Below are 17053 nucleotides of genomic sequence, written 5' to 3'. Positions count from 1 at the left end.
ATTAAAAGGTGAGAGAAGCATGCTTTTTTCTTCATTCATGTGATTATCTCACTATCTAGGGTTAAAAACAAGCTCGACTCTGCAAATCTTCCAGTAATACTAAGACATTGTTATCTGAGTGATATTCCCGGAGGTAAAGGGGCCTAGTAGTTTTAAAAGGTTAACTTAGAATCTGTTCCCTTTATCTTGAGATGGTCTTACTTTCTTTTCTTTAATTATTTAAAATAACGATAGCACCAAAACAACAACAGCCATCCTTGATTCACCAGCCGCTGTGTATCGGGGTCTAAGCTTTGCAGCGCAGTGTCCCCACGCCCAGTGTCCTCATGCCACACAGTGCCCTCCCATGGAGGTGCCGTCCTCATGCCACAGGTGAAGTAGGAGAACCTGAGTTTCTGGTCCACCTTGCCTAAGGTTGCACGGCTAGAATGTGGCCAGCTGAGCGTGAGCTGTGAGTCTAAGCTCTTTTCACCATATGAGTTCTCCATCCAAATGACAGGTATTAATTTCAGTGAGATTTCCGTGGTACTAAGTAAAATACACATAGAATTTTTGTATCATTTTGCCTTTTCCAAAATATTACACAAACGCTATCTAGAAAAAAAATCTTATCAGATTTAGTAGTTTAAAACCAATCATTTAAACAGTAACAAATAACTCTCTGCTCAATAATTTGCAGAGAAACATCTCACATAAAGCAGACTTTCCATATTATACATTGTTCACAGAATAGTTATACTCTATTGTCATATTCGGAGTCATTCTATTAGTATCCAATAGCAAAAGAAACATACACGCAATCAGTACAGAGAAGCAATTAACTGTCATTGCTCTGTCACCTGCAGGCCTGGATTTTGGCCTTGCTGTCAGATTCACAGCCCTGTGTACCACTCCTGGCTAGGCTCCGGCTTTATTTCTGTTCTCAGACTCCCAGTTCTCCTTGGATCATCTGGGTCAGTTAGGAACCCTGCGTCCTGCTCACCCCCACGCTGGACCTGCCACGAGAGCTCTGGCTCTGACATTCATCATTTCATAGAAAATGACAAGCATCGATCACATCTCAAAATAAACCTGTCTCAAATAAAGCTCATGAACTAATGTTCACATAATTGAATCTTAAAGAGTTCTGTAACAGCCCTTGCCTGATATAAAAATGTTGTCATCGAACATTGATTAAAAGAACTTCAGCAGAGCCTCTTGAACCTGGAAAGAAATGGTATAAAGATCTTTTACAAGCCTTAGGTTGGATAATGGTGGTGATGGAGATTAGAAAAAATACTCAAGATCACCCTAAGAGGCAACATGTGACTGTGTTTACCTTGGATGACATGGAGTTTAAAGGAAACAAACTTTCAGTTTAATTCAGTACAATGATATTCAGCATCCTTCTGGGGCAGACCTAGTGCTGGGCAATGCAGTTAACCCTGCGATCTTCCCAATCCAAGGGCACTCAATCTAGCAAGAAGAGATTGGCCAATAAATAACCATAATAGAAATGTAGGCACACAGACGAGAGATCAAATCAACAGCCCCCACCCTACCCCAAATGTTACATCCCAGAATCACAAGCTTGCCAAAAAGCAGTATGAGGACTAGACAGATAAAGATCAAAACACAGGTGAGTACAGAACATAACTTCAGGCCAGTTACTAGGTTTCAATTAACGAACTGTAATTGAAAACAAAAGAGGAAAAATAAGAACAATCATCTGTAGAAAGACTGGCCATGAAATTCTCTAGTTGAGTATTTAGGGAATTTATTAATTACCTTATCTTGACCTATCCTGGACTCTCATTTCATTTTGCCTAACCACAGTTATCAAGTCAACAAGGACTTCCCATGGAGCCCTGGAGACTTTGAAATCTTTGGAATGTTTACTAAATGCTACAAACATGCATGCACACACGCGCACACACGCACTCCCCAACCTGTGCAGAAATGCTCTTGTTTCTGTAAGAAACTAAAAGACCTGGGCACTTTTAAGATTGTTGATATCTTTCCCCTACTCCACTTTACAGTTTTAAAGCAAACAAGAGATCCTGCAGCTGAGCAGAAAATAAATTCCTGATAATGTGTAAAGCACTATGCTTTAACACTTGGCCTTTTGCTACGAAGTGCAGTAGCTGCACCTCACCAAGGGCAAGAGTGACTCACACAGGCTCTGGGACAGCTTGGATGGGAGAAAGAAAAAAAAAATTACAGCTTTTTAACAATGATCCTGGCAAGGCACACGAGGTTGCCAAACCTTAACCATGAAAGGAAAGATTAAAATTATGCAGATGGGGAAGGGGAGAGAAGAAAAAATAATGAGCATTAGAGTGAAACTTGAAAAAGATCTAAAACTGTCAGTCTAAATTTTATCTTACATGGAGAATATTGCAACTTTCACTTGTTACATTTGTCATACATTCTAGATAAGATATCCTCACTTTATAAGCTGACTTAACAAGAGGTATCTAAAAAGGTACCTTTAATGATTTTTCATTTTATACCATAGTTTCAAAGTCTTTCGGCAAAAAGAATAAAATAAAAGCTATTATTATCTAAATTTTTTCTACTAACTTAGTACAATTTTTTTTTCTATTTAAAGTACTATATGGTTACATCATCCAAAAAATTAGTTGTCTTCCTGACTTAATAATTTGATTAGTTTCAGACAATATTCCCCCGCATAAGAGCCTGTCCTTTAATAGTTGAGATAAAAATTACAAAAGTACAGTGTAGCCGGGCATGGTGGCTTATGCCTGTAATCCCAGCATTTTGGAAGGTTGAGGTGGGAGGACTGCTTCAGCCCAGGAGTTCAAGACCAGCCAGGGCAACATAGTGAGACCCTATCTCTACAAAAAATTTTAAAAATTAGCCAGGCCTGATGGTTCATGCCTGTAGTCCCAGCGACTTGGGAGGCTGAGGTGGGAGGATTGCTTGAGCTGGGGAGGTTGAGGCTGCAGTGAGCTGTGATTGCACCACTGCTCTCCAGCTTGGGCGACAGAGTGAGCCTCTCTCAAAAACAATAAAACAACAACAAAACAAAAAGTACAGTTCAAATGGTTTAAAATCACCAATGGGGCCAAAGCCAGATACCTAGTTTTCCAAGAAAAACCTTTCTAAAACAGGGTGGTGGTACTGCTTCAGGACAAAACAATAGATACGTTCGGCTATGGAAGATATTAAAATACCCAGGTTTTTATTGTAGAACTTGTCTTTTAGGTTCCTATCAAAAGGTGGAGCTACAACGGTTTAAGGTTAGAATCTACAGGAAAGTTCGAGTTCTAACCTCCCATCCACATTCCTTGTTACTGGAAAACTTTTTTTTAATCCTTTTTGACATTCTGTAGCTACTTTTTAAAAAGTGCCATCAACTTCTGCTTCCAGCCAAGATGGAGTAACTGTGATTAGATTACCATCCTACCTTAAACAGCTAAAAGAACAGACAGAATATATTAAACATCAGCTTTCAAACACCTGGACACCAGACAATGAGGAGGAGTGATCAATGAAAGATGTAAACAAAAGAGGTGAACCCTAGGACTAGCCCAGCAGATGGTCTGGAGAGTTTCCAGGATGTAAGGCAGGGAGGGAACCCAGGTAAAGCCTGAGTCTCCCTAAGTTGCTGAGACGCATGGCTAGAAGTCCAGGACAGCCAAGACTATTGGGGTTTGCAGAGAGAGTAATGGAGAAGAGAGCATTGCAAAGAGAAAAAACTTTAGAGATCTGGAAATAACACCCCCGCTCCCCCCGCCCACACCCTGCCCTCAAGTCTTCTGGTGAGTATTTATCAGCATTTACATATGAGGAAATTACCCAAGACTGAAAAAAAAATCATCCAAAAAAATAAAATTAGAACAATTACCAGAGCTCACCTAGAGCTAGAAACAGTCCCTGACGCCCTGACACCGTCAGGCAGAGTGGAAAAACCTCATACTCCACAGCCTCATGGAAGGAGAGAACTCAGAGGATGTTGCCCAAGACTAAACCCTACTCTGGTCCGCGGAACAAATTTAAGAGCAAGACCCAAAAGGATCCAAATGTCTCCAGGTAACCACCCGCAGGACAAAGTTCCAAATATTTATGGGAATTCAAAATATCCAGCACCCAGCAAGGCAAAATTCACAATGTCTGACCTCCATGAAAAAACAACTGGACATTTAAAGATGCACAAAAATATGGCCCAAAATAAAGAAAAGAATCAACCAAGCAAAACTAACCCAGAAATAACACAGACAATAGGATTAGTAGACAAGAACAATTAAATAGTTATTATGACTATACTACATACATTCGACATCATACTGCAAGTCCTAGCTAGTGCAATAAATCAAGAAAAGGAAGTAAAAGGTATACAGACTGGGAAGAAAGAAACAGAACTGTTTGCAGATGATATAAATGTCTATGTAGAAAATCCCAAAGAATTGACCAAAAAAACCTCTTACAACACTGTTACATGATACAAGGTTAACACAAAAAAGTCAACTACTTTCCTACAAACCAGCAATGAACAATTGGAATTTGAAATTTAAAACACAATGGCCTTAATAGTACTAGAAATGAAATAGGTGCATATAAATCTAACAAAATATTTACAGGATTTATATGGAGAAAACTAAAAAATAATAATAATAAAAGAAAGAAGTTCTAAAGAAATGGAGAGATATTCCATGTTCATGGATTAGAAAACTCACTACTGTTATGATGTCAATTCTTCTCAATTTGATCTACAGATTCAATGCACTCCCAATCATAATCCCAGCAAGCTATTTTATAAATATCAACAAAGTGAATTTAAAGTTTATATGCAAAGGCAAAAAGACCCAGAATAGCCAACACAAAACTGAAGAAAAGTAAAAAGCTGGAGAACTGACACTACCTGACTTTAAGACTTACGAAGCTATAGCAATTAAGACATCACGTAATTGGTGAAAGAACAGACACAAATCAATGGAACACAGAGTCCAGAAACAGACCCACACAATACGGTCAACTAGTCTTTGACAAATGAGCAAAGGCAATTAAACAGAGAAAGGATAGTCTTTTCGGCAAATGGTGTTGGAAGTATTAAATGTCCACATGCAAAATAATGAATCTAGACACAAGCCTTATACCTTTCACAAATACTAACTCAAATTAGATAGGAAAATTAGAAAGTATTTCTAACTGAATGAACATAAAAACACAGCATATCAAAATTTGTGAGATGTCGCTTAGAAAGAAATTTATGTCACCCAACATCAAGATTAGAAAAGAAGAAAGGAGAAGGAAGTAGGGGTAGGCAGATGGGGAAGGAATGATTTCAGCATCCACTTAAGAAAACCAAACCTTCAGGAACCCAAAGTATGCAGGAAAAAAGGAAGCAATATGCATTAAAGCAAAAATCAATGAAACAGGAAAAACATTGGAGAAAATTGATGGAATGAAAAGCTAGTTCACTGAGAAAATAAATCAAATTTGCAAACCTATAGCCAAATTGATCAAGGAAAAAAAAGAGAAAGGACATAAAATATCAGTATCAGAAATAAGAGAACTGACACCACTACAGATTGATAGATATTGAAAGGATAAAGAAATATTTTTAAAAACTTTATGCCAATAAATTCAATAACTTAGATAAAATATACACATTCTTGAAAGAAATAAAAGTACCAAAGCTCATGCAAGAAGAAACAGATCTAAAGAGTCTTATTAAAGAAACAGAATTTGTAGTTAAAAACCTTTCCACAGGCTGGGTACGGTGGCTCACACCTGTAATCCCAGCACTTTGGGAGGCCAAGGCAGGCAAATTGCTTGGGCTCAGGAGTTTGAGACTGGCCTGGGTAATAAATAAAAACCACATCTCTACAAAAAAAAAAAAATTTAGCTGGGTGTGGTGGTGCACATCTCTAGTCCCAGCTACTAGGGAGGCTGAGGTGGGAGGATTGCTTGAAGCCAGGAGGTAGAGGTCGCAGTGAGCCAAGATCACTCCACTGCACTCCAGCCTGGGTATCAGAGTCACACCCTTTCTCAAAACAAAACAAAAACAAAAACAAAATATTTCCACAAATCACTGATAACCTCACTGGTGAATTCTACCAACTATTTCAGGAAAAAATAATATTAATTGACACAAACTCTTTCAGATAACTGATAAGGAGGAACTATTTCTCAACTCATCTATTAGGCCAGCATTACTCCAATATCAAAATCAGACAAACACATTCCAAAAGAAGAAAACTACAGCCCAATATCCCACATGAAAATAAATGCATGCCGGGCACAGCGCTTCACACTTGTAATCCCAGCACTTCGGGGGCCCAAGGCAGGTGCATCACCTGAGGTCAGGTGTTCGAGACCAGCCTAACCAATATGGTGAAATCCCATCTCTACTTAAAGTACAAAAATCACCTGGGCACGGTGGCGTGCACCTGTAGTCCCAGCTACTCAGGAGGCTGAGAGAGGAGAATTGCTTGAACCGGGAGGTGGAGCTTGTAGTGGGCCGAGACTGCACCACTGCACTCCAGCCTGGGTGACAGAGCAAGACTCTGTCTCAAAAAAAAAAAAAGCAAACATTCTTAAAATTTTAGGAAATCATTCAAACATCAATGTAATCTGTATTTACAGACTAAAAAAGAAAAATGAGGTAATCAGGTCAATAAATGCAGAAAAAGCATTTGACAAAATCCAATATCCATTCCTGATAAACACTCAGTAAACTAGGAATAGAAAAGGACTTCCTCAATCTGAAGAAGGGTGACTACAGAACACCTACAACAAATATCATACATTTCAATATTATCTTGGAGGTTTTAGTCAGTGAAAAATAAAAAGAAATATAAGCTCTCTAGATTAGAAAGGAATAAGTAAAACTGCCTTTGTTCGCAAATGACATGGCTCTCCGACTAGAAAATCGAAGGAATGCACAAAGAAGTTACTAGAACTAATAAGTTTATCAAAGTTGCAGGATAGAAGATCAAGACATAAAAATCAATTGTATTTCTATACACTTGCACCAAAAAATTGGGACTACTTACATTATCAAAAATATGAAATGCTCAGGGATAAGTATGGCAAAAGATGTTCAACATCCACACAACAAAAAGTAACACTGCTTTTACTCTCAGAAAACACTGCTGAGAGAAATCAAAGAAGGCTTAAATAAACAGAGAGATATACTGTGTCTGCGGATTGGAAGACTCACTGTTGTTAATTACTGTTAAGCTAACAATTTTCCCTACAGAAAAATTTAATGTATAGATTCAATGCAATCAATAAAAATCCCAGCAGGATTTTTGTAGAAACTCAGTAGCAGATCCCAAAATGTATATGGAAATGCAAAGGACCCAGACTAGCCAAAACAACTTTGAGAAAGAGCAAAGTTGAAAGACTTACACTGCCCAACTTAAGTGACAGTCATCAAGACAATGTGGTAATGGTGTAAATGGATCAACAAAATAGAGAGTTAAGAAACAGACCGATACATTTATGGGCAACTGATTTTTACCAAAAGTACAAAGGCAATTCAGTAGAGAAAAGACAATCTTTTCAACAAATCAGGCTGGAACAATTGCATATCCATACCCACACACACAAAAGAACCTCAATCCATACATTGCACCATATGCAAAAATTAATTCAAAATGGATCACAAACCTAAAAGCAAGACACAAAACTGTAAAACTTGTGGAAGAAAACTGAGGAGAAAATCTTTATAACCTTGGTTAGGCAAAGATCTTGTAGATATGACAGCAAAACCCGAATCCATAAAAACAAAACAAAACTTACTGGGTACTGTGCTCACGACCTGGGTGTCGGAATCAATCATACCCCAAACCTCAGCATCATGTAATATAACAACCTCCACATGTACCCCTTGAATCTAAAATAAAAGTTGAAATTATTTTTTAAAAAAGAAAAAAATGGTAAATTAGATTTAAGAACTTCTGCTTTTCAAAAGACACTGTTAAGACAGTGAAAAGATAAGCCACAGAACAAGAGAAAATATTTACAAATCACATATCTGATAAAGAACTTGTATTCAGAATATATGAAGCACTCTCAAAGCTCAACAAGAAAGTAAATAACCCAATTTTAAAACGAGGCAAAAGATCTAACAGAGACTTGGCCAAAGAAGATATACAGATGGCAAATAAGCATATCAAAAGGTGTTCAACATCGTTAGTCATTAGGGAAATGCAAATTAAAACCGAAATGAGTTATCACCTCGCGCCCGTTAAAAGGTCTGAAAATAAAAAGGCGGACCACACCAAGTTTTGGTGAGCACGTGAATCAGCAATTGCATCTCTGACACAGCTGTGGGGATGTCAGGTGGTACAACCACTTTGGCAGACGGTTAAACACACACCCACTATTGAGTCCGGCCATTCCATGCCCAAGTATTTCCCCAAGAGACATGAAAGCCTCTGTCCATACAAAGACATGGACACAAATGTTAAAAGCAGCTTTATTTGTAATAGCCAAAAACTACTGGGACGTTTGGGAAACAGCCCAAATGTCCATCAACAAGTAAATGGATAAACAAACTGTGGTAGGTCCATACAATGGCACCCAGCGATAAAAACATATTAACACTGATACAAGCAACAGCACAGATGAATATCAAAATTGTGCTGGGTGAAAGCAGCCAGAAAATAGAGTACATTCTGTATGGTTCCAGTTACATAAGATTACACAAAATGCAAACTAATCAATAGTGACAGGTCAGTGGTTGGAGTGGAGGGGGGCAGGGAGGGCTGACAAAGGGGCACAAAGAAACTTTAGGGGCAGTGAACATCTTCATTATCTTGATTGTGGTTATGGTCTCATGAACATATACAGATGTCAAAACTTATCAAATTGTTCATTTAAATATGCTCAGATTATTATAGGTTGATACCTCAAGAAAGCTTTTTTGTTAAGGGGAGGAAGCAGCAAAGAAAATCACATCATTCAGTAAAAAATGAAAAGAAAAAAAATTGTATATTTGTTAATGATTTCAGCAAACCTACTCCACTTTGGAAGATACCACAAATCCTTCACGGAATGAGGCAGGATATTAAAAATAAGAAAATATTCAGTTTGGACAAAGAAAAAAAGATGTCTTGAACTGTGTTTGGATCTATAGCTTGCAGCAGATTTTTTTCTTAATGAACTAGTTCATTTAAGAAAAGAGAAAATAGTTGTATTCCAGGCCAGTACTACTACATATTTCAGCAGCCAGCACAGAAGTGTATGCCTCCCACCATTTTACTTAGAATAGCTTTCAAAATCCCGCTGAAAATTCCTCATGCCAGATTCCACACAGGATGAGAAGCCCTGGCCCACAGCTGCTGATGCAGCAACAGGAGTGATGCCAGTGAGCCCAACAATGTGGGGGGCCCCTACCGACGCCTTTCCAGGGTACCTGTCCCCGGTCCCCGGAGCAGCTGCACTTTCTTCTGGCTCTCTTTCCATTATAGTTCAGAGAGTGAGACTACGACTGGATGATCAATGGAATCATTTTGTGGAATATTCAGATCTACCCAAGAAAACACTTGCCTTTCCACTTCAAAGCCCTGCTCCAAATCCCACACCAAAATACACCGGAAAACACTGCTCAGAGTACGTTAACAAAACATTAGGACTTTTCAAAGAGCATTCACATAACACGAATTGACAATCTAGTTCTCTAATTTTTAAAATACACTTGAAAAGGATCTGAGTTGTTGAATTTTCCAGAGTGGAAATTTGGAATTCAGAGAGGCACTAGAGGGCCCTTAGATGACACAGGACAGTATTCTTGAACCAGGTGACACTGGTGGCTGAGTTTTAAAGAATCAAAAGGAGTTGGTCAAAGAGAGAAACGGGGCATCTGACAAAGCGCCTGGTCTGGACAGTGATCCCACATTATCGGCAGTCTGATTCCTTGAGTACTATTTGAAGTTTAAACCAAAACGGGCGCAGTGGCTCACACCTGTAATCCCAGGAATTTAGGAGGCTGAGGCGGGCGGATCACCTGAGGTCAGGAGTTCGAGACAGGCCTGGCCAACATGGTGAAACCCCGCCTCTACTAAAAATACAAAAATTAGCTGGGGGTGGTGGCGGGTGCCTGTAATCCCAGCTACTCAGGAGGCTGAGACAGGAGAATCACTTGAACCTGGGAGGTGGAGGTTGCAGTAAGCAACCTGCACTCCAGCCTGGGTGACAAGAGCTAGACTCTGTCTCAAAAAAACAAAGAAAACAAAACATGAATGTTACAAAAAGTGCAAAAAAAGCCAAGAAAGCAGGAGGGAAGAGGAAACGATGATTAAAATAACATTGTGAATCCAGCACCATCAGAGAATAAGCTTCCTAGAAAGCCAGGTATTAGCAAGGTTCCACCCTTTCAAGTAGCACCCTTTTTTCTTTCAACTATTTTGTTCAATAACAAAAAGATAAACAACCCAATTTCAAAATGAGCAAAGACCTTAAAGAGATACTTCTCTAAGAAGATATACAAACGGCCAATAAGCGCATGAAAAGACGCTCAACATCACTGGTCATTACAGAAATGCAAATTAAAGTCATAATGAGCTACTCCTTCACACATACTAGAATGGCTATCATAAAAAAAAATGAAAATAACAAGCATTGGCAAGAATGAGGGGAAATTAGAACCCTCTTGCACTGCTGGTAGGAATGTAAAATGGTATAGCCATTGTGGAAAACAGTTTGGCAGATCCTCAAAAAGTTAAACATAGGATCACCATATGATCCGGCAATTCTACTCCTAGGTAGACACACAATAGAACTGAAAACAGGGGCTCGAACAGATATTTCAAAGCTATGTTCAAAACAGCATTATTCATAATAGTCAGAGGTGGAAACGACCCAAGGGTCCGGGGATGGATGAACGGAGAGGCACAATGGGACCTAGCCACAGAATGAAATATTATTTGGCCATAAAGGAATATAGTTCTGGGAAGCGGATGGAACTTGAAAACATTACGTTAAGTGAAATAAACCAGTCACAAAAAGACTAGTATTGTATGAGACAAATATTATATTCCATCTAAGTCACTACTACAGAGTAAGATGAGATACACAGAGTAGGCAAATTCAGAGACAGAAAGCAGACTGCAGGTTACCAGGGGCTGGGAGGCGGGAGGGATGGGGAGATGCTGCTTCATGAGTACTGAGTTTCAGTTTGGGGTCATGAAAATTTTGGAAGTAGATAGCGGTGATGGTTGCACAATATTGTGAATGTAATTAATGTTATTGAATTTGTACACTTAAAATGGTTAAAATGACAAATTTTGTTACATATATTTTACCACAACTTAAAAATAACAAAATAATTCAACCATTTTGAAAGACTGGCTTTCAAGAAAGTGATATATTCATTCATGTGTTCACTCAACAAGCAATAATGAAGAGAACCTTCTGGGCCAGAGACTTCGTGGGGCGCGAGAAAGACGCTGTCACTCATGAGAGTGCAATAGCAAAGAAACAGGCAGAGCCTCCTCCAGAGGCACCAAGAGGGGCCCTGGATGACACAGGAAAGGATTCTTGGTGCAGGTGACACTGGTGGCTGGGTTTTAAAGAATTAAAAGGAGTTGGTCAAACAGAGAAAAAAGGTCACCCAAAGAAGGGCCCAGTCTGTACAGTGGCCCCCCATTAACCACAGAGGATACATTCCAAGACCCCCAGGGGATTCCTGGAACTGTGGACGGCACTGAACCCTATATACACTCTGCTTTTTCCGAGACAGTTGAACAACATTGGTTTGAATTGCGTGCATCCACTTCTATGTGGATTTTCTTCTGCTTCTGCCACTCCTAAGACAGCAAGAGCAATGTCTTCCTCTTCCTCCTCCTCAGCCTATTCAACATCAAATGATGAGGATGAAGACCTTTATGATGACCCGCTTCCACGAACAGAATAGTAAACACATTTTCTCTTCCTTATGATTTCCTTAATAACATTTTCTTTTCTCCAGCTTACTTGGAGAATACAGCATGTAATACATGTAACATACAAAATACGTGTTAATCCACTGTTTATGTTATTGGTAAGACTTCTGGTCAACAGTAGGCTATTTGTAGTTAACTTCCGGGGAATCAAAAATAGATTTGCAACTGTGTGGGGGTTAGCACCCCTAACCCCTATATTGTTCAAGGGTCAAGTGTATATGTATACCTATGGTGACCTATGATGGTGTTTAATTCATAAATTAGGCACTGTAAGAGATTAAGTAATAATAAATAACTAATAATAAAATAGAACAATTAAAACAATATGCCAGCATCACTACGCTTGAGCTCTGAGGCCACTACTGGTAAAATAAGGGTTCCCTGAACACAAGAACTGTGACACCATGACAGTCATTTGATAATGGAGACTCCTATGAAGTGACTCATGAGTAGGGGCGTCTACAGTGTGGGTGCGTGGGACAAAGGGATGAAAGCAGACAGCACAAAGTTTCATCCTGCCACTCAGAATGGCATACAATTTAAAACTTAGAAATTGCTTATTTCTGGAATTTTCCATTTAATATTTTCAGACTGCAGCTGACTGTGGGTAACTGAAACTGCAGAAAGAAAAACTGTGAGTAAGGGAAGACTGCTGTATAAGAATAGCTAACAGAAATATTCAAAACAAAAGAGCTAACAAGCATCTGTATTTTTTAAATAAAATGAAATATTGTTGGGTAACACATACAAGACTAGAATCATAACAAGAAAGAACTAACTCTCAAACATCTATGAAATGACCTTAGATCAAGAGCTAGACTGCAAGCACACCAAAAACCTCAATTCCCTCCATTTCATTCACAGGCAAGAATCCTGCAGAGACAGGGTTCATATCATACACCAACCATCCAATCTACCGCACCCAAACACCCTGCCGGGCGTTCACAGGACTAATGCCTGCGGGTCCGCACGCTCTACAACGGCATGTTAGCCTGCTAGGGCTGCCATAACAAAGTACTGCAGACTGGGGGGCTTAAACAATCCTAAAGGCTGGACATCTGAGATCAAGCTTAGCTTCCTGAGATCAAGGTCAGCAGGGTTTGTTTCTTCTGAGGCCTCTCTCACTGGCCACCTTCTTCCTTTCAGGTGGTCATCCTCCTCTATGTGTCTAAGTCTTATCTCCTTTCTAACGGCCACCTTTTAACTTAATCACCTCTTTGAAGACCCTATTTCCAAGTACAGTCACGTTCTGAGGTACTAGGGTTAGAGATTCAACACACGAACTTGGGGTAACACAGGTAAGCCCATAACAGAGGGTATTTATAGTACTCGTGCCTACTGGACCCGGATATGCTGCAAGGGTATTTGCATACTACTTGTTGCTTACTAGGTGCCCCTACTCTGCCGGGGTACTTCGAGTACTCATACCAGCTATGCTGCCAGGGTACTCACAATACTCACAACCGGCGAGGTCCAGTTACGCTAGTTTCTTCTGAGGCCTCTCTCGCTGTCCATCTTCTCCCTGTGTCTTCAGGTGGTCATCCCCCTCTACGTGTCTGTGACTAATCTCCTCTTCTTATAAGGACGCTAGTCAGACTGGATTAGGGACCAGGGTTAGTTTCTTCTGAGGCCTCTCCCGCTGGCTGTCTTCTCCCTGTGTCTTCAGGTGGTCACCCCCTCTACATGTAAATACCCCCCAGAATATTTACAGTCTGCAAATGGCTCTCTGGGACTGCCTGCAGCACTGCTGTGTTTATTCTGCACTTAGTATGTGTACAAAATCTGGCACTGAATGAATGAAAAAAAATAAACGGATGACTTTACTGACACTCTCAACTAGCGGAAGCCATATCTGGAACTGCCTCGAATAGTCTTCTCCGTGTGCTGAGCTCCATCCCACTCTGTCCCTAGTCAAGATGAAGTCCTTTGTTGTGTAGAATATTCCAGGCCTGATGAAGTCCTACCATGAGTTCTGTGCCTGACTTGTTCTATTCCTTGGTAGCAGTGTGGACTTAATCACATTTATGACATGCATGGAATTCTTCAACAGTCTAGTCTTTTTTTGACCTAAGAAGCAAGGTGATGCTAAAATTTTTTTCCCCCCAAGAAGCAACGTGATGCTAAAATTGGACCCTCCCACGGTGTTACACAGCAGTGGCATTAGTCAATGAACAAAGAAGTGTCCATTCACAATGGGGCAGGGCTCATTCTCACAGGCCCATGGGGAACTGTGGATGGCTGTGGCGTGCTGCTGAAGAAATGATCCTCCAGTGATCAAACTTGAGCCCTTGGAGGAGTGAGTTGGCAAGACTAGAATTCTAACCCTTCTTGGGAATTGTACAGTACATCCACATAATTTAGTCCTATCCCTTTCTTGCTCAAAATCAATGCACAGGGCTGGGCGTAGTGGCTCATGCCTGTAATCCCAGCACTGTGGGAGGCTGAGGTGGGTGGATCACATGAGGTCAGGTGTTCGAAACCAGCCTGGCCAACATGGCAAAATCCCATCTCTACTAAAAATACAAAAATTAGCAGAGCATGGTGGTGCATGCCTGTAATCCCAGCTACTCGAGAGGCTGAGACAGGAGAATTGCTTGAACCTAGGAGGAGGAGGTTGTGGTGAGCCAAGATCACACCACTGCACTCCAGCCCGGGTGACAGAGCAAGACTCCATCTCAAAAAAGATAAAATAAAAAATAAATCAATGCACAGAAGCAGACTTTAAATGCTAAAGACTTTCAAGACATACAAAGGTCAACCTCACAATAACTCACATTAAGCCAACACAAATGCCTACTGTTGTACAATGGCCCACCAAAGTTTTCTTGCAGTGGTAAACATGGATCTCAGCTTGCTTACTGTAAAGTTCAGAGGCAAGACTTTGTAAAAAGTCACTGCTTCAGAGATGCCTTATATCTAAAATGAATTCTTTTACATGAAAAAACCTTCCCTTATGTCCTCTCCAAACATATTCACCTCGACTGCTCCCTTTGCAGTCTACGAGCACTCCTAAGGAGAAATCTGTGGTATCTAAGTGGAAATACATGGCAAGGGGCTGGGGCCAGTTATGAACTCGGTAAACTCGCAATAAGCACCTATTATGGCGCTTAGCGTGGCTCCAGGTGGTAAGAATAACAGTTCCTGTCCTTCAGGAGCTCAGAGGCTGACAGGAAAAACACAGAAACATACATTTCCATAGACCATGGTGAGGCTGAAGACAGATGAACATAAGGCCTGGGACAGAGAAGACAACGAGATGTGGTAGAAAGGGCTGAGTCTCGAGTCAGGACACTCAGTTCTGCCCCTTGAAAGTATATGATCTTGGGCAGTAGCTTGATCTCTCTGAGGTACGTTCCACCCACAATCCCACTACTGGGTATCTATCCAAAGGAAATGAAATCATTATATCAAACAGACATCGACACCCACATGTTCATCACAGCACTATCACAACAGCAAAGTCACGGAATCAATCTAAGTGTCCATCAACGAAGGACTGGATAAAGAAAATGTGGTGGCCAGGCATAGTGGCTCATACTTGTAATTTCAGCACTTTGGGAGGCCAAGGTGGGAGGATCATTTGAGCCCAGGAGTTTGAGAACAGCCTGGGCAACATAGCAAGATCTCTGTCTCTACAAAAAATACAAAAACTAGCTGAGTGTGGTGGCACACACCTGTAGTCCTAGCTACTTGGCAGGCTGAGGTGGGAGTATCACTGGAACACTGGAGGCAGAGGTTGCAGTGAGCTAAGACTGCGCCACTGCACTCCAGCCTGGGAAACAGAGCAACATCCTGTCTCAAAAACATAAAAATGACCCTGGAATATTACACGGCCATAAAAAAGAATGAAATCATGTCTTCTTTAGCAACATGGATGGAACTAGAATCCACTATTCTAAGTGCAGTAACTCAGAAACAGAAAATTCAACACTGCATGTTCTTACTCATAAGTGGGAGCTAAACAGCAGTCCACATGGACACACAGTGGAATAACAGACACTGGAGGCTCCAAAAGGGTGGAGGGTAGGAGGAGGTGAGGATTGAAAATCGCCTCTTGTGCTCACTATGGGGTCCATTGTTCAGGGCACAGCGTTCAGGGTACAGTGTTCACCATCCCAGCGACAGGTTCACCAGAAGCCCAAACCTCACCGTTACGCAGTATGTCCATGTAACAAACCTATCTGCACTGTACCCCCAAGGCTATTTTTACAAGAAGAAAAAAAAAAGAAATTTTCACTGATAAGACCTGAAAAGCTACTTACTGGGTTGAGGCCAATTATTGACATATATATGTGTGCACATAGTATGGTATGCAGGGATCCAGGCTATTTCATTGTGATTCTGATTTGCATTTCCCTAATAAAAATGTGATGCATCTAAAAAACAAATGAATAAGACACAGAGGAAACCTGGTGAGAATAACACTTAGTACATAGAGGAGAGTGAGGATTGGAGATGGTGCATGGAGCTGGGTGCAGTCACTCACATCTGTAATCTCAGCACTTCGGGAGGCTGAGGTGGGTGTTTGAGATCAGCCAGACCAACATAGAGAAACCCCGTCTCTACTAAAAAATACAAAAAATTAGCTGGGCGTGGTGGTGGGCGCCTGTAATCCCAGCAACTAGGGAGGCTAATGCAGGAGAATCGCTTGAATCCGTGAGGCAGAGGTTGCAGTGAGCTGAGATCGCGCCACTGCACTCCACTCTAGCCTGGACAAGAGCAAGACTCCAACTAAAAAAAAAAAACAAAAAAAACAGACATGATGCATGGCAAAGTCCTTGGGGCATAGTAGCTACTCAATACACCACAGCTGTTGTTACTTTAGCCTGAAAGAATCAGGGAAAGCTTCCTGGAAGAAATGGCACCTGACTCCAGTTTAAGTAGAGAGATATCAAGTGATAACCAGGCTACACACTCTGTCCCTTCAGTCACTGTTTTAGTTCTTCAGCGTACTCAACCCTCCGGGGAACCCTCTTGTTTACTTATCTGCTTACTTGTCCACTGTCCCTCTCCCACCAGAATGCGAGGACTTGTTTTGTTGGTTTGTTGTCTTCACCGCTCTTTCCCAGAGCCTAGAAGTGGGCTTGGCATCCTGGAGACACTCAATCTATGCAGGAAGAATTAACGAACACGCTGTAGTACTTTCACAGTCCAGA

The 17053-nt window shown here is 40.8% G+C and overlaps 1 protein-coding gene across 5 annotated transcripts in view; it reads right to left on the bottom strand.

The window, feature by feature from the left end:
- EML1 (EMAP like 1) overlaps positions 1 to 17053 on the bottom strand; it is a 208877-nt gene that overhangs the window by 105271 nt on the left and 86553 nt on the right. The window contains exon 1 of one of the 5 annotated variants that reach the window (XM_037984482.2): positions 16892 to 16987. The exons of the other annotated variants lie outside the window; for them this stretch is intronic. The gene's annotated coding sequence lies outside the window, so the exon portion shown is untranslated. Of the gene's footprint in view, positions 1 to 16891; positions 16988 to 17053 lie in introns of those variants that run through there. 5 annotated transcript variants of the gene reach the window in all.

This window comes from Chlorocebus sabaeus, chromosome 24 (genome assembly GCF_047675955.1).
Source record: "Chlorocebus sabaeus isolate Y175 chromosome 24, mChlSab1.0.hap1, whole genome shotgun sequence".
In the NCBI taxonomy this organism is placed as follows: domain Eukaryota; kingdom Metazoa; phylum Chordata; class Mammalia; order Primates; family Cercopithecidae; genus Chlorocebus; species Chlorocebus sabaeus.
This window is presented reverse-complemented; position numbering and strand designations above follow the sequence as displayed.